This window comes from Schistocerca piceifrons, chromosome 2 (genome assembly GCF_021461385.2).
Source record: "Schistocerca piceifrons isolate TAMUIC-IGC-003096 chromosome 2, iqSchPice1.1, whole genome shotgun sequence".
In the NCBI taxonomy this organism is placed as follows: domain Eukaryota; kingdom Metazoa; phylum Arthropoda; class Insecta; order Orthoptera; family Acrididae; genus Schistocerca; species Schistocerca piceifrons.
Genome location: NC_060139.1, coordinates 571,748,745 through 571,775,540, shown reverse-complemented (window position 1 = coordinate 571,775,540; position 26,796 = coordinate 571,748,745).

Sequence of the window (26,796 nt, the reverse complement as noted above, 5' to 3'; positions counted from 1 at the left end):
TTTGAACAGTGGACGTTGTTACATTTCAGATGTGTTACGACCCGTGTCTCTACCCTTTATTCGATCCCTGCGAAACCCTACATTACAGCAGGATAATGCATGACCGCATGTTGCAGATCCTGTACGGGCCTTTCTGGATACAGAAAATGTTCGACTGCTGCCCTGGCCACCACATTCTCCAGACCTCTCAGCAACTGATAACGTCTGGTGAATGGTGGCCGAGCAACTGGCTCGTCACAATACGCCAGTCACTACTCTTGATGAACTGTGGTATCGTGTTGAAGCTGCATGGGCAGCTGTACCTGTACACGCCTCCAAGCTCTGTTTGACTCAATACCCAGGCGTATCAAGGCCGTTATTACGGCCAGAGGTTGTTGTTCTGGGTACTGATTTCTCAGTATCTATGCACCAAAATTGCGTGAAAATGTAATCACTCGTCAGTTCTAGTATAATATATTTGTCCAATGAATACCCGTTTATCATCTGCTTTTCTTCTTGGTGTAGCAATTTTAATGGCCAGTAGTGTACAAGATCTGTATTTATCGACACCGAGACTACTGGAAGCGGTTTTGAATGCCAGCTGGTTTCCTACACCATATTAGGCATGGTAATGTCTTGTGTTTTAAGGTGTTTCCATCTTTTTGTCCCCCCTCCCCTTGCCCCTGCGGTGTCCAGAATCAGTTCGCGAGTTAAAAGTTTCGGAAGCAGTTCGCCTATTTGAAAGTGAACACGTGCGCGAAGGCCTAGTCTCTTTTCCTTGCTTGTGGAATGCAAATGCGGACGAGCCACAGTCATTTCTACTAGTTCGCGTCCGTCTGTTCCACATTTTAATATTCTATCGCTTGCGCCTTGTCCCGCAGTTACGCAGGGTCGGCCATGGTTAATCGGATGTGGCATGTTAATTTTAAGGGGTGGCCGGATGCCCTTCCTGCCGCCACCCCGCACCCCCCAGGACGGAAATACTGTACCCGAACTGTCTGTGTCTAGTGGAACCCATGAAATAGTGTGAATGTGTTCAGATGTTTGCGAGCTGTGTAACCGAGGCGGAACGTGGGGACCAGCCCAGTATTCACCTAGCGGGATGTGGAAAATCGCCTAAAAATCACGTTCAGGCTGTCCGGCACACCGGCCCTCGTCGCTAATCCGCCGAGCGGATTCGATCCGTGACCGGCGCGCCTATCCGAGTCTACGAAGCAGCCCGTTAGCGCTCTCGGCTACCCTGTCGGGTCTGTTCTACATCTTAATACGGCTCGAGTAAAACCCTCGGACCCCGAAATGTATTGCGGCAAACGATGCTGAGCAGCAGAGGCCGGTAACATTACTGTACATTTGACTGCAGTTACTGTGGGCAGCGATGTTTCCGAGCTACAGTGGCGAGCTATATTGTCGGTAAAGTGCCCGCGTAAACGTACCTTTAGAAAGACGGGCAGTGCGGAACGAATGCGTCAGAGAGCTGAGTACGCGGCCGGTGGCCGCTTTCCTCTGCCTACAGAGGCGAAAGCGCCCCAGCGGGAGGGATGCGGCCACGACACGGCCGCGCGTGCGACAAGGCGGCAGGACGCGTGGCGTGTGACGGCGCACCCATCTCCGGGTACCGCAGCCGCTTTCAGTTTGCCAACAGCTTTCCACGTCCGGCGCTGTTCCCCGGCGTCACCATCTGTCACGGATGACTGTTCAGGTGAGTGAGCCACCAGGAGAGACCCAGTTCCACGGCGGAGCAGAATCTCTGAACACGCGTCACAGTCGGCTGGCAGCCACAAGTACAGCTCAAAAGGCCCCCGTAGACGATCAAGCATTCTGTCAATCTTAACTATGCTTGCCAAATATTTGACCGTGTACAGTGCTTTCTGACATGTTTCTCAAGCATAGATCGTGACTGACGTGTCTGTCAGAAATTTTTATTGACGGGAAGATTGACAAGAAGGCGGACGTTGTGTGTGTCGATCATTCGCCGCATATGAGTAGTGAAAAATTGTTTTATTACAGTTTGTCTCACTGTATCTCGGCTTTCAAAAATGGTTCTAATGGCTCTGAGCACTATAGGACTTAACATCTGAGGTCATCAGTCCCCTAGAACTTAGGACTACTTAAACCTAACTAACCTAAGGACACCACACACATCCATGCCCGAGGCAGGATTCGAACCTGCGACCGTAGCGGTCTCGTGGCTCCAGACTGATTGGTTGGTTGGTTTGTGGGATTAAAGGGACCAGACTGCTACGGTCATCGGTCCCGCTCCAGACTGAAGCGCCTAGAACCGCTCGGCCACAGCGGCCGGCTGTCTCGGCTTTCCTCAACTATGGAAACTGCCCTCAAGGATAAAGGGAAAGTAGCACTGACGATTGCCAAAATGGTAGACGTATCACATCTTTCCGAGCCATACATTACACAGAAGGAAGTTATGCATCAAATCACTACATCTACATCTACGTGATTATTCTGCTATTCACAACAAAGTGCCTGGCAGAGGGTTCAATGAACCACCTTCAAGCTGTCTCTCTACCGTTCCACTTTCGAACCGCGCGCGGGAAAGACGAGCACTTAAATTTTTCTGTGCGAGCCCTGATTTTTCTTATTTTATCGTGATGATCACTTCTCCCCATGTAGGTGGGTGCCAACAGAATGTTTTCGCAATCGGAGGAGGAAACTGGTGATTGAAATTTCACGAGAAGATCCCGTCGCAACGAAAATAGTGGTTCAAATAGCTCTGAGCACTATGCGACTTAACTTCGGATGTCATCAGTCGCCTAGAACTTAGAACTAATTAAACCTAACTAACCTAAGGACATCACACACATCCATGCCCGAGGCAGGATTCGAACCTGCGACCGTAGCGGTCGCTCGGTTCCAGACTGTAGCGCCTAGAACCGCACGGCCACTCTGGCCGACCGTCGCAACGAAAAACTCCTTCGTTTTAATGATAGCCACTCGAATTCACGTATCACTATCTCCCCTACTTCGCGATGTCATCCGTCAGTCCCATCTGATGCGGATCCCACACCGCACAGCAATACTCCAGAATAGGGCGGACAAGCGTGGAGTAAGCAGTCTCTATAGTAGACCTCCTAGAGTTCTGCCAATGAATCGCAATCTTTGGTTTGCTCTACACAGAACATTATCTATGTGATCGTTCCAATTTAGGTAATTGTAATCACTAAGTATTTAGTTGAATTTACGGCCTTCAGATTTGTGTGACTTATCGCGTAATCGAAATTTAGCGGATTTCTTTTAGTACTCATGTGAATAACTTCACACTTTTCTTAACTCAGGGTCAATTGCCACTTTTCGCACCATACAGAAGTCTTATCTAAATAATTTTGCAATTCGTTTGGGTCATCTGATAATTTTACAAGACGGTAAATCACAGCATCATCTGCAAACAATCTAAAACGGCTACTGAGATTGTCTCCTATGTCGTTAATATAGATCAGGAACAATAGAAGGCCTATATCACTTCCTTGGGGAACGCCGGATGTTATTTCTGTTGTATTCGATGACTTTCCATCTATTACTACGAACTGTGGCCTTTCTGACAGGAAATCACGAATCCAGTGGCACAACTGAGGCGATATTCCATAGGCACGCAGTTTGATCAGAAGACGCATGTGAGGAACGGTATCGAAAGCCTTCTGGAAATCTAAAAATATGGAATCAATTTGACATCCCCTGTCGATAGCACCCATAACATACAAGCGGGAGCACTATGAAGTGAAAGAAATGGAAATTCTCAGGTTCTTCCATGGACAATGTGGGCTATATGTTCCTAGGTTGTGTTTTAATGAACTGTCACTAGGAGCAGGTAGAAGAAAATAGTTCATCGCAAACATGTATCGTCTTTTTCAATGTGAGTGTGAAGTAACTCTGAACTAGTTATAAAAATGTTTCACTGTCCATCCGCACAAGGTTGATGTGATCATTAGGTTCTGAGTGTAAAAAAAGTATCAAAAATAGTGACTTCTCGACCGTAACCGAAAACGGCTAAAAGAAACATTCCTCTTTTTTTAAACAACTCGCATAGCCATAGTCTAAATCTCCTTGTTCACAATCACAGATCTAAGTGAGAGTATGTTGCTATTATAGCTGTCAAATCAACTGTAAAAGACGTATACTTTTCAAAATTGCGGATGAATAAAGACACTATGAATTAAGCTGCTTTTTTTTTAGATGTTTATTTAATCACGACAGGCCTTTTTCAGCACTATTGCCATCATCAGGCGATGTGAAAGTAATGGTTTTATTATACACTATTTTCTAGGGCAGACGGTAGCCTACTTGTCATGTATGAGACTGACAACCATACATTCACGTAATTCTTAACTTACCTGTAACATGGCTGGTTAGTCACTTAAGCGTTCTTTTTACGTCTTTTAAAGTTATTTTATGACGTAGCTTTCATAGGCTATATTTGTTGGTAGTTGTAGCCTGAATTTTATTTGTTGTGTGTGACAAATAAAATCACGCTATAACTTCCAACAAATATAGCCTATGAAAGCTACGTCATAAAATAACTTCAAAAGACGTAATAAAAAGGCTTAAGTGACTAACCAGCCATGTTACAGGTAAGTTAAGAATTCCGTGAATGTATGGTTGTCAGTCTCATACATGACAAGTAGGCTACCGTCTGCCATAGAAAATAGTGTATAATAAAACCATTACTTTCACATCGCCTGATGATGGCAATAGTGTTGAAACAGGCCTGTCGTGATTAAATAAAATCTCAAAAAAAGAAGCAGCTTTTTGGACTTAATTCATAATGTCTTTACACGACTTATATCGAGCTGCGGGCCCATTGGAAACAAAATTGCGGATGAATTCAAATGCTACGTTTCCTACATGCGTTACGAGCGTGCTCAGGTTACGTCGCGCGATGGGCTTGCCATCTCTGGGTATCACGACCTGTCTGACTATCATGAAATGTATTCGCAGTTGCGAATATGGATAAGCATCAGCCGTATAAAGGAACAACAACAACTAGAACCCGGATTTCCCTCTTATCACAAGCAGTCGCCTTAGCATTCTTTTGTCCCGTACGCTAACCACTTTATATTTTTATCATAGCGTAAAGGCATAGAAAGGAATGGTCTCGGGTGCAAAGTGAGCGGGGTTCATTTTACGAGGCCTGGTCACGATGTCTCCGTCGCCACACAGGAACATATGGAAGGGGTAAATGGCCACAGGAGGATGTTCATTCATTTACTGACAAAAAAGTGAATCCGCTCTTTCTGTGACTTGTCCCTTAAAAAAAGACAACAAAACACCAAGTTACACTTTTCTAACACACAGATGCGACGCCGATACTCCACGGACGCCGCCGTCCCGTCTTCATGGAATGTCTTCTCGTAATGTCGTGTAGGCACCCTTGTCTCCTCAGTAGGCACCCTTGTCTCCTCAATCTCCTACGTGTGAGTGTATCAAATTTATCTCCTGCGATGAATAATCCAGCTACGAGCCGGATGGTCCGCAAGAAGTTTGAAAAGTATCGGTTGTACTTAGGGCTCTTCACAATAGTGACTTCTGATCCACGTGACAGCGTTGTTTTTCGTCCTCGGATAATAAGCAGCGCCCGGATAGAGGAGAGTGCGGAAATCGACATGAGGGGGCGATTTCCGTAAAAAGAGAGCCAAAACCTGACGAACAAAATACCAGATCTCTTCAACCGGCCTACAATGTAGCCGGTGTTCGTCCGTATCCTGGACGCTGCAGTTCACACATAAGGTCGAATCTGCAAGATGGGTCCTAGTGTGCGATATATGTCACTGGCCGTTGGTAAGCGAGAGACGGGAGGACTTCCCATAGGTAGCTATATTCCAGATAAAACCTTCCAAAGTAAGAAAATGGCACCGTTATCTCAGTAAGTGCCACCGGACGGTCAAGGGAATATTGTGCCAGAGCCTACATCAGTAAGCCCGTGAGGCTGGTCTGCTCGATCATTAACACTGACAAGACCAAGTCCGCCCCCTTCTTTATGAAGAAAGAGGGAGTCGTATCGAACCTTAAATATCATCCCAGCGCTAGCAAATGAACCGAATGCCGCCATGGCGCTCCGAGCTATATGTTTAGGCATCGGTAGTGTTTGTCCTACAAGCGGAATTAATGGTGCCTGATAGACATTAATAAATTCGGTCCGTTGATGAAGGTCCAAAGCACGGAGACGATGATCCATAAGTTCAGCATGGATGTGCTGCAAGAGGCTCCGATAATTAAGGGTCGTCGTGCGTGAGATGTTGTCCGTGAAGTCGATACCAAGACAGCAGATTTTATCGCACATTCTGAATGGTGCGACGCTTGCAGGTGTCATCCCAGTGCCAGTATTCAAGGCCATCGATTTGTGTACATTTATACGGCACCACGAAGCCTCGTCATAAGTGGCTAACCAATCCAAGGCTCTGCGTACATCATGTTAGTCACGAATAGCTAACATCAGATCATCTGCATACGCAGTGCACCTAAAAACGAAGCCACCAAGAGACAAACCCGTGAGCGGTTGTCGCAGAACGCACAGCAAAGCGTATGGTGTTGTCGATAATGGGCATCCCTGCCTAACAGAGTGGCAAATGCGCAAGGTGTTCGACAGTCTACCGTTGACAAGCTCTTTCGATGTCGCTCCACGATGGAGACAGTGTACTACCTCGAAGAAAGTGACCAGTAGTTACGTACATGTGACTGACGCGATCAAATGCTTGACTGAAGTGTATCGCAGCCTGCACTCCCAGTACATGAGGCACCTTAGCGAGGGCAATCAGGTCCCTGCAGCGGCACAGGGTGGCGTGGATATTATGCGTCCCACCCATCGATGCTTATCCACTGATAGGACACGAGACGTCGTATGCTGAATTCGAGCTGCCAGTAGACGTGTCAAGATTTTCATATGACAGTTCAACCAAGTTAACGGTCGGTAGTCCGTAACACGTGATCCTCCACGACGTATACGGATTGGGATGGTGATACCTTCCACAAAGCAGCCGGAAATTGCAGCTCTGGTGTCGTGAACTCTTGACGTATAATAATCCAACAGGGCGCCAATAGCCTCTGGAATGTCCTATAAAATTCCAGGGTAACCCATCCGGTCCTGGTGACTTATTGGGTATCCCTTTTCCTATGGCATCCAACACTGCTTCTTCAGTCACCGCTTCTGGAAGTTCCTGATGGAGTTCCAGAGTAACCGTGGCTTGTGTCGAACCAGCGACAGCAGTAATGATCTCTGCATCAGACCTCTTCTCAGTGTATAGGTGAAATAATGAGTAAAGTATGTTCTACTTATGTCTCTTTGCGTGGCGTGACGGATTGGCATCTTCTGTCGTCACCTCAAGGATCCTGTGTCTACGCTTTCTTTCCTCGGCTATAAGGTACATGGAGGGCCGTTCGTTGGCGATTCCGACCGTTTGGCGTGTACGAATGATGGTCTCTTCTAGATGTTGACCTGTCAACTTCACAATCTTCGGTTGATAGTCATCTGGCAGTCCGGTGATGGGGGCATAACGGATCACTCCATGAGGATGGCGTAATAGAACTCTGTAGTGCTGCGCCTCCATGCCGCAGCTTTCCTACTAAATGTTTTCATGGTGCGTCGAAGGCTCGGCTTGGCACAGTTCAGCCACCCCCGTAAAGCAGACGTATACACTCCCCGTCGTCGTAGCCACAGTCTCCACGCGTCACCCACTGCCGCTTGACATTCCGATGAGGGCAGGTGAGCAATGTTAGATTTCCACAAGCTGCGCTGCACCATACTTGTTAGCCTCGAAGCGTGATGGTACAGATGTAAGCAGTTCTGTGACCACACCCCTGAGAGTGCCAGAGGTATATATCCTATCAATTTCGCTAGACAAATGTTCCGTAAAGTGCGTGAAACCCTGTCCATCAGCATAGATGATGTCCTAAGTGTCTACCAAACCGAGCTCGCGAATGACAGCGACGAATACTGGGCATGGTGAATGCTGAGAAATTTGGTCCTTGGCCAATTGTATAAAATTAAAATCGTCCACAATCACCAATCATATAACCTGCCTTGGCATAATCGTGTTAATTCCTCAGTGAAGAATAGTGGACGTTCATGCCTCTTGCTGGTACCGGACGGTGCGTAAGCATTGACGAGGTGCATCCCTTGGACCGTAAGAGCCACTCCCCTGGCATTCGGTAGGTATCTTATATCGGTGGCTATTAAGCCTTTTTTAAGAAGTATTGCGACGCCACTGCTCGTATCCGACGTGTGTGAGCAGTGTCGGTCGACGCCTCCGTAGCAGGAGCGTCCACGACGCTGTCGAAATCAGTACGATCGTGTGTATCTGTCCGTGAGAGACAGTCGTCAGAAGGCGTCCGTCGGCGTTTCTTGTGCTTGCGGGGCGAACGCTTCTTCCGGACGTGCGTCTCCGTGTCAAGAGTGTGTGTGTAGATCCGACTTCCCTGAGCCTTCCGAGAGGAAAGCTTGGGTTGGCACGACTCGTAGATCAGCATCCATCCGTTCGTTGTGCGGTGGCTGTTGCTGTTCCGCTTTATCTGGCGACACCTTCTGCAGCGACGGGGTGGTACGTGCCTCATAAATAACGTGTCCGTCTATCTGCGGTGGTAATCTATCCCTAACCCTACCGCCAGACGTCGTAGATGCCTCCACTTCTGCGCCAGACGCCAGACTTGTGCACAAGTAATTGGTAGAATCGAAGGAGGAACATGATATGGCGCGCGCCGCTATCCTGTGATCTTGTTCAGAGCGCGCACTGTAACCGATTGTAGTTCACTGTCCTGGCGCGGGTTTCGCTCCGGTGGCGATTTGCTATGACGTCGTTGGCGTGTGTTTGCGGTGGCCGGCGAGAGGGTAGTGGTTTTCCGGGTATTGCACGGAACGTGAAGTTCGCTCTGCCTGACCTGCTGGTGACTAGCGCTAAGGTTGTTGTGCCTCGCAATATGAGCAGAGTGGTCTGGGGCGGAGGCGACTCGCCGCTGTGCTGGCCATGCGGTGGTGATTAATTGGAGTCGGCGTACTTGTTCTTCCTGCCTGTCTGATGTGGAGGTCCGGTGGGGTCCTGTGATACTCTGGCCCGGAGACAACTAGTTGCCGAATTTTGGAGTCGTCTGCCAGGTTAGGGTGTGGGCTCGGTTGGCTCTTCAGATTTTCCCCTGGAAGCTCCAGCAGCGGTTTCTCAACTTTTCTGATGTGGAACGGTGTTGTTGGAACTTTTTGCTGTGTGTGTGCCTCGTTACGATATTTGTTGGTACTAATTTATTTGCTCAACTGGAGTCCTGCCCGGAGTTGCGTTCATGTATGGTGCATTTGGCATTCGATGTGTCAGGTAAAGTCTGCCTAAGAAGGACTGTTTTGTACAGTATATACATAGTGAATTACTGCTGCTTGGTATATGTGGTCTTCTGGGACCTGAACATCACGATCTCGTCAATTTGGTTGTGTAACAGCATTTAGTGGCATGTTCTGTATTTTTTTTTTTTTTTACTGTGTTATTATTAACTTGGTGGAATAGTCGCGTTTGGTGTCGTGAAGGCACTTCTAAGACTGTGGTTTGACTATTCATGTGCGCTTGGCTTTTATTATTTCGTTTTAAGAAGCGAGAATTGTTTGAGATTTGTGTGTGTTGGCTTCCGGCACTTATTAAGAGCGCCCGCGTTAACGGCGCCGTGGTTATCATGTGCTGTCGGGATGTTGTACTGTATTTTGAATTTTATCTTGTGTTGATATTATATGTCGTGTGTTACAGAACATAACCAAGGTGCGTAAGTGATGGGCAGTTGTGGGAGGCATGTCGGGGAGCTCTCAGCGGTTTATTTCGGGGACCGTTTCCAGTGGGAAGGCTCCCAAGTGTTGAGAGCTCGCTCGTCTGTGATTGCGTTGGAGTTGCCCTCGCCCTTTGGTTGTAGGAATTATTACTTTGGTATTATATTTACTGTTTGTGTGTTGCGCTTCTTTCATTTTATGGTGTCAAGCGCCATTATCTTTCTCAAAGTTTTTTATATAAATAATTTTAAATTGTAATGCCAAGTTAACTTATTATTGGATTTTGTCTTTTGGGTAAACTCTAAAAGGTTCTTGATTTTATGGTGGCAAGCCGCCGTTATTGTTTTTAAAGCTCACTCTTTAACCATTTGTTAATTTTTGTAAGTTATATGAGTTTGTTGTTATTTAAAAGAGTTTAGTATTGGCAATTTAATAAATTGTGTACAGAGTCTGCTGTTTGGATATTATTGGATGGAACTCCTTGGATAGTTGTCCTATAAGAAAACACTTTTGTACCGCTTCTCCTGAAGGAATCTGGGTGATCCGCCGCTGCACACAATCAGGGTGAACGAGACCCTCCTGTCCACATCCTGATCATGTGCGCGGTTGTCCATCGTACATGATAATTCCACGACAACCGACAATGTTTAAGTAGGGTTCTTGAGTTCGATTTTGACCTGTCTTACTCCGTTGGGTACAGCATACGTTGTGAAAGTCTGCCACTTCTCAGCCACGTGGCTGATGACAGTCCCGTACGGCTTTAGAGCGGCGGGTACCTCAAAAGATAGCTCGAATACCCGGAGGGTTCTCATGCCTAGGCCTGCATGTTCAACGGTAACAACGCCAACATGTCCGTCTGAGTGTCGGTAACCACTTTCTTGAACGCTTCTTCGTTAATTATCTTAACACTGACTGCAACGGCCGTGATCGAAAAGTGAATGCCAATGATGTCCTGTGAATCTAGACGTAGTTCATCACACAAGAAGTTTTCTTGTTCATATTCTAGAGGTCTTGGATATTCTTCTTGGAACATAATCTTGATAGTGTTCTTCCTATAGGAGTTCGCCATGTTATTTCACTGAACTTGTAGTAAACGACTCGCGCTCGCGGGGAGTAAACAAACGTAAGCCACTAGACCGGCGGGACGGTAAGCACACGTCTTCGCCGCTCCGTCGCTGACGGCCAGCTTCTTACAACTGCGCTATTCGAGCACGCTCCCACAGCTGCAGTCAAACTTCCATATGTCGTCGACCAAATGTCTACAACCTGCAATCGTACATCCATTATACAGGGTGTTACAAAAAGGTACGGCCAAACTTTCAGGAAACATTCCTCACACACAAAGAAAGAAAATATGTTATGTGGACATGTGTCCGGAAACGCTTACTTTCCATGTTAGAGCTCATTTTTATTACTTCTCTTCAAATCACATTAATCATGGAATGGAAACACACAGCAACAGAACGTACCAGCGTGACTGTTACAGGAAATGTTCAAAATGTCCTCCGTTAGCGAGGATACATGCATCCACCCTCCGTCGCATGGAAACCCTGATGTGCTGATAAAGCCCTGGAGAATGGCGTATTGTATCACAGCCGTCCACAATACGAGCACGAAGAGTCTCTACATTTGGTGCCGGGGTTGCGTAGACAAGAGCTTTCAAATGCCCCCATAAATGAAAGTCAAGAGGGTTGAGGTCAAGAGAGCGTGGGGGCCATGGAATTGGTCCGCCTCTACCAATCCATCGGTCACCGAATCTGTTGTTGAGAAGCGTACGAACACTTCGACTGAAATGTGCAGGAGCTCCATCGTGCATGAACCACATGTTGTGTCGTACTTGTAAAGACAGATGTTCAACATTACCTTCCTTCAATTGGGCCAACTGGCGGTGAATCGAGGAAGTACAGTACATACTGACGAAACTAAAATGAGCTCTAACATGGAGATTAAGCGTTTCCGGACACATGACCACATAACATCTTTTCTTTATTTGTGTGTGAGTAATGCTTCCTGAAAGTTTGGCCGTACCTTTTTGTAACACCCTGTATATAGTCCCGTACGGGAAGACATTTTAATTGGAAGTCGCTTGCGGGTGTCGGCGATAGATATGCTATTGCAGTGTTTGTGTTTAGGAATACGATGCAATGTCCCTTCATCGTTTTTCTTAACAACACAGACACTGCAACATCGGAAAGCTATGGGTTGTACTGTGGGATTCAGCACACGTGAATCATATAGAGAGTACTTGAAAGTGCTTTCTACGAGGGTAATCCCAAAAGTAAGGTCTCATATTTTTTTGTAAGTATATAGAACTGTTTATTTCTACAGTAGTTTACATCATTTTACTGCTTGAACATTTAGCTATTTTTCGACATAATCACCATTTCTGTCGATGTGCTTTTGTAGACTCTGTGGCACTTTTTGTATGCCCATGTCATACCAGCTCGCCGCCATGCTGTTATGAACCTCTTTCACTTCGTCGTCGGGGCTGAATCACTTTCCAGGCAAACGTTCTTTTAACCTAGGGAACAGGTGATAGTCACTGGGCGCCAAGTCAGGGCTAAAGGGTAGGTGGGTGATTATGTTCCACTTTAACTGTTACAGGAGAGCAACGGTTTGGCAAGCGATGTGTGGGCGAGCGTTGTCATGGAGAATGTGTACGCCGTTGCTCAACATTCCTCTTCTCCGGTTCTGAATTGAATTTGACGTCCAAGCACGACTCACCATACACTTCCGTCAATTGACGATGGATTACAATCGGAGTAGTGCACTTTGTGTTCAAAAATCGAATAACTGCGCGCAATTCGCACTTGGCGGTAACATTCAACGGGAACTCCATTCTCGACGGCTGTCAACCCAAGACTGAGCGCCTCAGCGCGGCGTGCGCATGTTTACACACAGCGCGTGAAGCAGTTCAAAAATGGTTCAAATGGCTCTGAGCACTATGGGACTTAACTTCTGAGGTGATCAGTCCCCTAGAACTAACCTAATGACATCACACACATCCATGCCCGAGGCAGGATTCGAACCTGCGACCGTAGCGGTCGTGAAGCAGTATTCATAACAGTGTAACCAACTGCCACACAAACAGAGTTCAGTACTTATAAAAAAAATAGGAGACCTTGCTCTTGGGATTACTCTCGCATAATGACAGCACCTAGCCCTTACATCTACACTCCTGGAAATTGAAATAAGAACACCGTGAATTCATTGTCACAGGACTGGGGAAACTTTATTGACACATTCCTGGGGTCAGATACATCACATGATCACACTGACAGAACCACAGGCACATAGACACAGGCAACAGAGCATGCACAATGTCGGCACTAGTACAGTGTATATTCACCTTTCGCAGCAATGCAGGCTGCTATTCTCCCATGGAGACGATCGTAGAGATGCTGGATGTAGTCCTGTGGAACGGCTTGCCATGCCATTTCCACCTGGCGCCTCAGTTGGACCAGCGTTCGTGCTGGACGTGCAGACCGCGTGAGACGACGCTTCATCCAGTCCCAAACATGCTCAATGGGGGACAGATCCGGAGATCTTGCTGGCCAGGGTAGTTGACTTACACCTTCTAGAGCACGTTGGGTGGCACGGGATACATGCGGACGTGCATTGTCCTGTTGGAACAGCAAGTTCCCTTGCCGGTCTAGGAATGGTAGAACGATGGGTTCGATGACGGTTTGGATGTACCGTGCACTATTCAGTGTCTCCTCGACGATCACCAGTGGTGTACGGCCAGTGTAGGAGATCGCTCCCCACACCATGATGCCGGGTGTTGGCCCTGTGTGCCTCGGTCGTATGCAGTCCTGATTGTGGCGCTCACCTGCACGGCGCCAAACACACGCATACGACCATCATTGGCACCAAGGCAGAAGCGACTCTCATCGCTGAAGACGACACGTCTCCATTCGTCCCTCCATTCACGCCTGTCGCGACACCACTGGAGGCGGGCTGCACGATGTTGGGGCGTGAGCGGAAGACGGCCTAACGGTGTGCGGGACCGTAGCCCAGCTTCATGGAGACGGTTGCGAATGGTCCTCGCCGATACCCCAGGAGCAACAGTGTCCCTAATTTGCTGGGAAGTGGCGGTGCGGTCCCCTACGGCACTGCGTAGGATCCTACGGTCTTGGCGTGCATCCGTGCGTCGCTGCGGTCCGGTCCCAGGTCGACGGGCACGTGCACCTTCCGCCGACCACTGGCGACAACATCGATGTACTGTGGAGACCTCACGCCTCACGTGTTGAGCAATTCGGCGGTACGTCCACCCGGCCTCCCGCATGCCCACTATACGCCCTCGCTCAAAGTCCGTCAACTGCACATACGGTTCACGTCCACGCTGTCGCGGCATGCTACCAGTGTTAAAGACTACGATGGAGCTCCGTATGCCACGGCAAACTGGCTGACACTGACGGCGGCGGTGCACAAATGCTGCGCAGCTAGCGCCATTCGACGGCCAACACCGCGGTTCCTGGTGTGTCCGCTGTGCCGTGCGTGTGATCATTACTTGTACAGCGCTCTCGCAGTGTCCGGAGCAAGTATGGTGGGTCTGACACACCGGTGTCAATGTGTTCTTTTTTCCATTTCCAGGAGTGTATAACTGCCTTGTCTTTGTTAAGGAAAACACGATTTAAGTACGAACTAAGAAGTAATCCATGACCATAACACAAGAAGAGAGGATACAATTAACATGCTTTAAGCTGGGATGATGAAGACGCGCAGCAGCTACAAATATCTTGGGCTGAAAATTGCTCGTATTCGATACTGCGCATACCTTACACGTATCTTATAACGGCTATGTTCACCATTGTGCCTGTCCGAAGAAACATGACATCGTATTTCTGAAAACACCGTATTTAGCCGCCGACTCCGAGCGAGTGACTTTCATTAAGATGTCTCCCCTGTGCGGGAATATCAGATAATCAACGTCAGTCCGAAACCGCGCGACCGCTACGGTCGCAGCTTCGAATCCTGCCTCTGGCATGGGTGTGTGTGATGTCCTTAGGTTAGTTAGGTTTAAGTAGTTCTAAGTTCTACGGGACTGGTGATCCCAGATGTTAAGTCCCATAGTGCTCAGAGCCAAGCCATAATCAACGTACGAGTGCCGGTTTTAGACACGTGGTTGACGACATATGGTCGGGAGACTTGCTCGGATAGCCCAGTGGTAAGGCGATAATAGGGAAATCCGGGTTCGAGTCCTTGTCCGGCACTGTCGTCATTCCATTATACGGCTGATGGTTGTCCGTATTCGCAACTGCGAATACATTTTACTTATTTCATAACGGCTGCAGTAGCCGTAGAGCCTGTCCCTTTAGACACGCATGCACGTCCGAAGAAACACTACACCTTACTTCTGAACAACACTGGCGCTGTAGTACTGTATACCTGATTTTCTGTTGGTGGTATATCCTTTACGAAAGCTGACTTCACTGCACCTCTAGAACCCGTCCTACCTTGTGTTGTGGGACACACTGTCTGGCTCCTCAGTCGAGACCATTTCGGTTTGTGTGACGCTGTTAGTAGTTACACTACCGCAGACACGGCTCTCGACTTCAAACCCTCCCGCCGGCACTGAAGGTGCATTCGATAAGACGGTGACAAATTCATAGTCGGCCTCGCATGCAGGACTGGATCAAATGGTGACAACTGGAAAATCTTAAAGGATGAAGGATTTTGGCGTTACTGTTTATACGTCTTTGGTAACGCGGAATGTTCGAGAATTGACCAGCAAAGAGGGTGACTTAAATCGAGTACTCAAAGAGACGAAAGTAGGCGTTGAAATAGTAACAGAAATTAAGAAAAAGCTGTAAGGAACAGAAGATTTAACAGGCTACAATATGGCTTACAGTGCTGTCCCACAAAGAAAACGAGCTAGTGCGGGAGCAGCAATTTTAGTCGATGATAAGTGGAGAGGAAAATTCGTGAATACAGTTTCATAAATGAAAGAATAATGACATTGCGATTTCAGATTACAAGAGGGCGTCTAATAGTTATCGGTGTATTCGTTCCAGAAGGAGGGAAGGAAGGGCGATACTGGTACCTATTACAATGATCTTCAGAAAAAAATGTACAAAATTAACAAGACCATTTAAATGCAAGAGTTGGAAACCTCCCTACCCCACAGTTTGGAGAAAAGATTCTTAATAGTACTGAATAGGAACTACACCATTCTTTTAATAGTTTTAAAATTACGAACACATTTTACAGAAAGAAAGACTTTCACAATTTTACTTGCCGTGCACGGGCATTAAGGTCTGTGATTGATTACATACTAATTTATGATAAAATGGAAAACCTTATCCAGGATATATGTGTTTATAGAGGAAGCGGCATAGGTAGCGACCATTTTCTTTTAGGCATTAAGATAAGGCTATTATCAACATGGAAGAAAACAAAGAAACTAAAAAAAATCCGTCTGTTGTTCAAAGTAAATCTCCCGTCTGGAGAAAGCATTAGGAAACCCATCAGCACAGACTCCAAGAAAAGCTTGCTTCTCTACCAGTCATTAAAGACATCGGAATAGAATGAAGTAATATCAAAACTTGCGTCATCGAAGCAGCCTCAGAAGAAGCACTTGGTAAAAGGCAGAAACGGATGGGAAAAAAACGACCCAGAATTTGGAACACAGAAATTAAAGAAGCCATTAAAGAAAAACAAGTAGCATATTTGAAGTTTCTACAGACAAAAACACCAGATAACTGGAAAACATACAAAACAAAAAGGAACGCTGCTGAACAAAAAATGCACAAAGCACACAAAGAGTCCTGGGACTCATTCATAAGTCTTAGAGCACGACATACACGGTAGACAGCAATGCGCGTACAAAGTCATAAAAGTCCTGAACAAGGAAGAGAAAGACACTGCCTCACTGAACATTATATCCAATGAACAATGGATAAATCATTATACAGACTTATGGAGTACACAGAAGGCCGAAGATGGCACTGGAGGAAGTATGTACAATGAAACAGTAGATCCAGTTACAATGAAGCTTACGCTACAAGAGGCTTTAAAATTTACAAAGAACAGAAACAGACGGAATAAATGCGGAACTAATTATGAATATGGAGAGTTATCACAAGATAAAAGATTTTTACATTTAATAAATGAATAGTGGACGAACTGCGAGAACTCAGACCGATGGTAAACAGCAGTAGTAATCTCCCTTTCCGGAAAAGGGAAACGTAATGAGTGTAAAAACTACCGTAACATCAGTCTTTTAATCGCTGGCTACAAACTACACTCAAAAATAACCAATAATCGCAGAAAGTATATCTCAGAAACTATTATTCCTGAAGAACTGTTTTAGATCATGTCGTTCAATCACAGACATCTACATCTATATTTACATGTATACTCTGCAAACTACCGTGAGGTGCATGGTAGAGGGTACTTCCCACCTTACCAGTTATTAAGATTTCTTCATGTTCCATTCACATATGGAGCGAGGGAAAAATGATTGCCTGAATGGTTCTGCATGTGCGATAATTATTTTAATCTTGTCCTCGCGATCCTTATGTGAGCGTTACATAGGGGATTGTAGTACGTTCCTAGAATCATCACTTAAAGTCTGGTCTTGAAAATTTGCTAATAGCTTTCTCGGGTAGTTCACGACTATTTTCAAGAGTATTCCAGTTCCTTCGTTATCTCTTTGACACTCTCCCACGGATCATCATCTCTCTGACACTCTTCCACGGATCAAACAAATCTGTGACCATTCATGCTGCCCTTCTCTGTATACGTTCCATGTCTCTCGTTAGCCCCATTTGGTACAGATCCCACACTCTTGAACAATATTCTGCAACAGGTCGCACGACTGTTTTGTAAGCAAACTCCTTTGTAGACTGATTGCACTTTCCCAGTATTCTGCCAATAAAACGAAGTCTCCACCTGCTTTACCCACGACTGATCCTATGTTCTCATTCTATTTCATATCACTACAAAGTGTTACACCCACATATTTATATAAGTTGGCCGATTCCAATAGTGGCTAATTGATACTATAGTTACAGGATACTACGTTTTTTCATATTGTGAAGAGCAGAATTTCACGTTTCTGAACATTTAAAGCAAGTTGCCAGTCTTTGCACTATTTTGAAATCTTATCGAGATATGACTGAATATTTACGCTGCTTCTTTCAAATAGTACTTCACTGTAGTTAACTGCATCATCTGCAAAAATCCTGATTTTACTATTAATAATATACAACATGACTGGCAAGAGTCCCAACACGCTTCCCTGGAGCACACCCGAAGTTACTTCCACATCTGACAGTGACTCTCCATCCACGATAACATGCTGTGTCCTTCCTACCAAAAAGTCCTCAATACAGTCATAAATTTCAGTTGATACCCCATAAGATCATACTTTTGTCAGCAAGCGTTGGTGTAGTAGTGAGTGAAACGCTTTTCGGAAATCAAGAAATACCTGACTGCCTTGATCCAAAGCTTTCAGCATGTCACGAGACAAAAGCGCGATTTGTGTTTCACATGGTCAATGTTTTCGGAATCCATGGTGGTTGGTGTTGAGGAGGTCATGCTCTTCATGATACCTCATTTAGTTTAAGATCAGAATATTTTCTAAGGTTCTCCAACAAATCGATGTCGAGGATATTTGACGGTAGTTTTGTGGATCACTTCTGCTGTATCGTACTTTTTATACAAACACAGAAGGAGATTTTACTCATCGCCAGCTATTGTATCATACTTTTGATGCAACCACAGAAGGAAAATTTACTCGTCGCCACATTCAATTAGTTATAGTGCTGCGAGAGGAGAACGAGTACACTGAAACACTGATAATGATTAGTGCAAAGAACACACATTTGTTGACGAGTACTCAACTTTGTACAGATCGACTCTGGCAGCAGATTCTGAAGTTCTCTATTCCAGAAGCTAAGGCTGGATAGTAAACAGTTCTTGTCCCATTAGAATGTTCACTGAAGACGGGCTGGTGTGGACCCGCTCGAAGCAGACTATGCAGCGCGAAGTACACAAGTAGAAGGCAGTTCAGTGACCTGGAACTGCTTGCCCTGCTGTGGCGCCGGCGCATATCACTTCTCTGACGGCGCCACCACTGCGAATTTTTGGTGCGGCAATCGCTGGTGTATACGCTATCTCTGGACTGGGTTGTCGGCCTATCGACGCCTATGGTGCTCGCTGCTGTTGCGTGCTGTGATTGCTACTTCACAACATCCACTACCCTTCTTGTAGGCGGATGTGACATGTGTTTCTTTCCAAGAACAGGGCACGGTTTTTGTTCGAGGGATCTGCGATAGTTTATAGTTGGAAGAGGAGCTAACTCAGCCAGAAATTCGGTTTAGAATCTGACAGAGATTCCAACAGGCCCTGGAGCTTCGCTCAGTTTTAACGATTTCAGCTGTTTATCAACACTGCTGACACTAATACTTACTTCATTCATCTTTTCTGTGGTACGAAGATTTCATTGGAGCAATGCACCTGGGTTTTCCTTTGTAAAGAACATTTGAAAACGTAGTTAAACATATCAGCCTTTGCTTTGCTACCGCCGATTTCAGTTCCTTTCTCATATGCTAGGGATTGAACACTTGCTTTGATGCCACTAACAGCCTTTACATATGGCCAGAATGTCTTTAGGTTTCGTGTAACATCATTTGACAATAGTCTGCTATGGTAGACATTGACGGAATCACGCATTGCTCTCTTGACAGGCAAATGCGTTTTATTCAACATCTCTCTATCTACAGCCCTAGTTTTTTTTTACACCTATTATGCATTAATCCCTGTTTCTTTAGAATTTTCTTTACAGTGGCTGTACACCATGGCGGTTCCCTCCCATTATGAACTGTTCCACTGGGTACATTACTATCCAGTGGATGGCCAACTGTTCTTTTAAATTTGAGCCATAGCTCCTCTACATTCTTCCACCCTTTGCTGGAAGTTTCAAGTTCCTCATTGAGATATGACACTACTGATTTTTTATCTAGTTTACTGAACATATACATCTTTCTGCTTGTTTTAGTTGTCCTTTGTACTTTGGTAATCATTGTTGTCACGACTGTGTCATGGTCACTGATACCAGTTTCAACGTGGACACCTCAAAGAGGTCAGGTCTGTTTGTTCCCATTAGATCTAAAATATTTCTATCATGAGTAGGGTTCCTAGCTATCTTTTCTATGTAGTTTTCACAGAAGACATTTCGATTTGTTTCACAAGATGTCTTATCATGCCCACCACTAACAAAACTGTAATTTTTCCAATTAATTGTTGGATGGTTAAAGTCCCCACCGATGATTACAGTATGACTGGGGAACTTACATTCAAGTGAACTGAGATTTTCTCTAAAATTTTCAGTTACCACAGGAGATGAGTCCGGTGGGCAATAAAAGGACCAAATTATTATTTTATGCCCACCCCTGATACTGAGTCTTGCCCAAACAGCCTCACATGCAGTTTCAATTTCTATCTCAGTGGATTTGAGCTTCTCGTCTACTGAGACAAATACATCACCTCCTTTCTAAATACGATTAAATTTCCCCAATAATATCACAGCTATCAATTTCAGGTTTCAATCAGCTTTCTGCGCCTGGTGTTGTGTGAACGTCACTGCTTTCCATGAGTGCCTCAAATCCTGGCACTTTTTTGCAAATGCTTCGGCAGTTTGTCATTACGATTGTAATACTTTCACTTGTGTGAGACATTTCTTTCGATTTTATACTGATACTTCCGGGTTTCCTATGGCTATCGTTATCTTAACTGGATGGAGAGTCCTCTAATCTAAAATCCCTTGTGAGAACCCCACACACAGAGTAGCACCCTCTGATGTTTAGTACACATCACACTCATTTAAGGGGATCCTACAGTTCTCAACTCTATGGCGCAAGTCCAGGAAATCACAGCCTAGCTTGTCACAGAGCCTTTGAAGTCTCTAGTTCTGTCGTTCCATTTGTCACAGAACCAAAGGGCCACGATCAGTTCTGGGGACAATGCTGCAAATTGAGAGCTTCGTTTAAACTCCATGCTCGGCACTGGTCTTGTCAACCTCCTCTGCCAGTCGCTGGAATGAGCCAAGTATGACCTCGGAACTCAGACGACAGGCATCATTTGCTCCAACGTGCGCCACAGTCTGCAATTAGTAGCACCCTGTTCCCTCAAAGGCTGCTGCAATACCGTCTTCAACATGTTGAATGAGGCCCCTAGGTATAGACACTGAGTGCACTGGTATCCTTTCCCGTCTCTTGCTGTCACTTCCCTAAGGGGTACCATCATTCGCCGTACATTTCCACTGTCCCCCACCCTTTCGTGTTTGCCTCCTCTTGACACCGTAAAAAACAGGTTTCCCCAAAACAGTTGGCTCAGTTTTAATTTCAGCGAAAGACAGCACCTCAAACTTGTTGGTTAAGGGCATTGGCACAACACACATGAGTCCTCCCTGGCCCCTGTCCACGCTGCGAAGGACGCCTAGATCTACCATTGACACGTCACTCACAGTCAAGTGCACGTATAATGATAGATCTTGTGCCCCGGAAGTCTGCGGTGCAGCGTGTGCACCTCAGGACGACAATGAGGTTTCACTAATCACATTCCATTTGAACATAGAAAGACATTGTAAACTACTGACGCAAGATACGTCCGTCTTGCATTCAGTATGCTCTCATATACACGTATGGGCGTTGGAGTCAATACCTGAGTGCCTAAACTGCGCAAAGAAAAACCTCAGTTTTTGTTAAGGAATTGGAAAAGAAGGATTTAAGGTTCAGTGTTTGTTTTCTTGACAACAAGGTTGATTAACTGTCTGATTTTTGTTTGGCTCCATTTGACTACGTCATGTCCAAGGTGTGTACTTGTAATGCAGGACAAGAGACGAAGACAGGGAACTAGCTAAAATGGGAGAAGTTGTCGCTGAAAGAATCACAAAATTAGCAGTGAGACTAACAGATAATTTATAGAAAAGGTATTAAAACTTGTGCAAGTGCCTTACTAAATACAAACTTTTTTCAAACGTTTAGCACAGGAAGTGAGGGACATTCTGCAGAAAAGAAAACTTCTGGTTTCATAGTGACCCGTAGTGATAAAAGGACGTAAGAATCAAATGTCATTTTGATTAACATTTTTACGTTGCTTATAAATCGAAGATTTTAATAGTTTTCTGGTGCAAAGAGAGTATTTTTGGCAAACTGTTTTAAATGTTGATTGGTGCTGCCACACATCCATTAACAGCTGATAACGAGTTTCAGTCTCCTCTTTCTGTTTCATTACGGCACTTCGCGCTATCTGATACTTGATATTTATCAGTCTATGGTTGCCTGTACAACATATGCTATTTTCCTTCATCTCCTTATGAATAACAAAAAGTTGTTTTAAACAGATTGAATCGGCGGTGCACTCACGCTTGGAAAATAGCCCTGTGATAATTGGAGCTATAAACAGAATCTATTGGGAGGGTAACAATGCTGTAAAAATATTTATAATTGCTTGTTACTATCCTATCGGTACGCTTGTGAAGAACTAAATTCACATTGACTGGTGCTGTAACGCAGATAGCGTTCAGCCCGGAAATGTAACCTAAGACTAAAAAAAACGTCATTCGTGCATTTCAGACACTGACTTAACTCTAGTTGAAACCCAGTATCATACGTCAGTTTTGATTTTATCAGGAAACTATCGTTTTATTTTTATTTCAACTGTAAGACCCATCGTCAGATAGGCAACTCAGGGGAAATAATCAATATTGCACGATAATTCAAAGCTTCTGACATTGGCAGTTGTTCATTTGTTTATCGAATGTCTGTTCTTTCCTAATTATGTTCCCAAATTTTATGGTAAATATATTGTATATCGTACCTCATAAAATGTTGGTAATGAGTTACCTAATATATTAACGCAGATCCAGTACTGAGCTCACTGGATTTACTAAACAAAAAAATACTAGATCTCGGGAAACTTCGTCTTCTGTTGCGTGCCATTGTTTGAGTGCCCTATCGACTCACTGTGCTATCACTGTTGACCCAAGGCGCCAAGTGGGCCAACTGGTACTCCATTAATCGAGTTTTATTTTGTCTACGTTACTCAGAGCAGAGTGTCCGAAATTTGTGGTAGTCTCCCTTCAGTAGTCTCTCCAAGGTTTATGACTCACGTACGTATTGCCATTATTACTTATAAACTGCTGCGCATATTTCGTATGATTGGTACCGGTAGTGGAATAAGGGCGAGTAACTGATGTTAATTATTGTTGTGAAGATATTAACGCCTTTAATGGTACAGATAGGTATTCCAAACATTTATTGTGAAGCATCGTCTTCAGCAGAAACATCGGCTGCTCTTTCCTAGGAATATATATATATAAAAAAAATACCTTCTTGCCCTCGTCGGTCGACGTATGTTAAACTCCAATCATAAAATTGCCAATAAAAACTCAGTTTTAAGTGTATCTCGTACAATGGTTGTACTGAAAAATATGTATTGTGTTCTGCATGGAGTCAGAGACATTGGAGCAGCAAGCATTGTGCAAGATTATATCCTGAAGTACGTTGATGGAAACAAAATGTGATGGAAGTTACGTGTTGGACCCCCACTTGCATTTTTCACCGTGGCGTGGACCTAAACATTAGTATTCGATACTGGTCAGTTTGTTACCACAACCAGATTCCTCTGCTTGCATATTCGTTGGATTCGCCAACTGCCGACCAAAGTCAGCATCCAATCTAACCTAGACGTCGGACTGTGCTACAAATTAGTTTGTCACCACAACACTGATTTCAGGGGCGGCGGAGGGGGGGGGGGGAGGCAGTACGTAACTGTGACCCAATATGTTAATAGCCCATAACAGAAATATTGTAATTCAGTTTACATTAGTTGACTTTAACATTATTAGAGCAAACAGAACTTGGCAGGAAAAGTGATGGGAATGTATAAATATCAAACATTAAATACCGTTGGAATTAGGCTAACGTTTGCAGACCATACCACAGATGGCAATTATCTGTAGCCATTTTGTTAGACGAGACTGTAACCAAGCCAGTGGGGCCAAAGTTTGCTGGTTACTGTTACCTGAAATTGACAGTCTTCTTCCTGTAATTGACAGCTTACTTTAATTTTGGTTAAATGGATTATTTACAAAAAGTCATCATTTCAGAGTTTTAGAAACAATGTCAATTTCCACTTTTATTTGTATGTAGCCTGACAAAATTGAAGAAAAAGATTTGATGCCAGCAATTGATTATCTTAAAGCCACTGAAGGGTAAAACAATAAGCATGTTTCTCCTGCACCTTCAGCCACATAAAAAAATGTGTAATTGCAGAATGTAAGCATAAATTTTGCATACCAATGCTAGATAATTTTTTTAATTTTGTTGCAATTGCTTCTGATTATTCATTCATAATGTAAAGAGGGAGGGAGATATCACTGTTGTACCAGTAGTTCAATAGTTGAGACTTTCTTAATGGAAATTAGTAATTGACATGTCATTGCCACTCTTTTGTCACTAACATAAAAAAGAATCTGCTTTCAATTTAACATCATATCTCTTTTATATTTCTGTTCACATACATAATATGTTTTTATTCAGTTAAAACCAGATGACAGCCACAAAAAATCTGTTGTCTACAAAAGCACTTTTTTATGTGTACAAACATAATATAATTCATGTCATTGGAATGTTACATAGTTCTAAAAGAAAATCCTAGTTTATAAAAGAAAATGAAACCTACGAGTGACATAGAAGTGAATGGTGGTTTATCCATAATATAGAAAAGCACAGTGTCAACATGCTGAAGCTGTCTTTTTGGAAATTAAAATACATACATGCAGAAGAGAAAGCAGAGTTACAAATGTTCAGAGTGCATGAGCTGATAGCTTTCAAGATAACAGACAAATTGTACAAAGTGAGAAGCTCTAATGGTTAAAGCACTGAATTCCTTTTTTTTGCGAAGAAGAGGTTCCACATTGTCATCTGGTCACCTACAGTTACATAGCAGATTTTCGGAATAACCAGACGAAGCACCACTTGGAACCTAGAATAATGCCATAGATATTTCCTTGTCAGATACCATTGTCAACACAATCTAATGCTCCTCCTCTCACCACTACATTAATTACAGACATACGAGGAAAGAAAGAACATCTTTTATCTTTCAGAAATCACTTGGCTACTTTTGTTGACTTCATTGAGATAAATAACATACTCACGAGAGTGTATGTTGGTTACCTCCATAGTATTTGTATTCAAGACTTCGAAACATGGGAACATCTGTAATTTAAGGTCCTCATAGTACTTGTAAGACATTATAATACAATAGAAATAACATTTGAAGTATGACATGCTGATGCAGTAATTTGAAGTCATCAAACTACATAGAACAATACAATGCTTCCATTTTTACAGTTAAAAACTCCACAACTGTATAAGATCTACTAAGCAGAATTAGAAAGACTATTTTTCAAGAATTGTTTCACTTTTTGGTACATCTGCATTAAAGTGTCAAATCCAAGGTGTGAACAGAATTTGCTAGAAAGGAAGGAATAATTCTGGTAAATTGTTTACTAGTTTATCGAGGCTTGAGAATTAAAAAAAAGGGGGGGGGGGGCGGTATTCATATTAAAGTAATAATTATGTAAAGGTGCCTCGTGTTGTTTACTAAGGTGTTTCTATTTACATAAAGTAGGGATGTCATGTCCATGTTGCTTGTCTGAAATAAAGATTAGGCTAATTTAAATCTGGAAGAAAAACATTTGCCACTTTCAGTCAGTCACACATTGTGCACTGTAGATCCCCCATGAAAGAGAGCCTTTAGGGACTTTGAACACGATCAAGCTATGCATTAACGGGCAGAAGCAGCCGTTACGGAGGATGTGTGTGAAGTACACCAACTATCAAGTACAATTAATGCTAATCTACCCTTTTTTTTTTAAGTATGGGAATTCTCTGAATGTTTAACTGCATTGTAAAGAGATTATCTACCTTTGTGAAAAATCACCTTCTGTCCTTTGGAATGATTGGTGAGCATGTACGTATGTATTAAACCGGGGACCTAGAAACGACGGAGTGGCATCGTCCCACCATAGCCCTCAGTGGTTTACAACCCCACACAACAGGCCACAGCAGTCCACCCGCCCCACTGCCGCTTATATGGCAGTAGGCGGCAGCACAATGCATCTAATATGAAAAATGTATGTATTTGTGGGTGTCTGGATATGTTTGATCACATAGTGTAGTACTTGGAGGTTTAAAGAAATCTCTTCACAGTGTTGACTGGACTAATCTCGTAGAAATTTTGAAGGTGGCCAAGACATAAAGGCCGTCAAACGAAAACAGTAGTTGAGAAGAGCGAGAGATATAGTTGTATTGTATCCCCAATGTTGTTCAGTCTGTACATTGAGCAAGCAAGAAAGGAAAGCAAGCAGAATTGTGGAGAGGGAATTAAAAGTTCAGAAGGAGAAATAAAACCCGTGGTTTCCCAGTGATTCTGTAATTCTGTCAGAGACATCAAAGGACTTGGTAGAGAGGAATGGGTAGTGTCTTGTGAAGATGATATAAGAACATCATCAAAGGAAAAGTGAGGACAATGGAATGTTGCTGAATTAAATCAGGTGATACTGAAGGAATTGGTTAGGTAATTAGGAAGTAAAGGTAGCTATTTGGCCAGCAAAATAACTGATGGTTGAAATGGCAGTTGATGTTGAATGCAGACTGGCAATAGTAAGAAAAGCATTTCTGAAAAAGAGGAATTTGTTAATATGTAATGGCAGGAAGTATTTTTTGAAGGTATTTATATGTGGTGTACCCTTTTCTGGAAGTGAAATGTGGACAATAAGTAATTCAAACAAGAGGAAAATAGAAGCTTTTGAAATGCGGTGCTACAGAAAAATGCTAAGTTATTAGATAGGTAAATAATATAGCCATAGTAATAAAGCTATAGTACTGATACAAATTTGTGGAAAAACAAATTTGTGGCACAACTTGACTAAGATAAGGAATCAGTTGTCAGGACACATCCTGAGGTACCAAGAATTAGCCAATTTGGTAATGCAGGGGCATGTGGGAGGTAAAATTTGTAGAGGGATGCATAGGCATGGAATACAGTAAGCAGGTTCA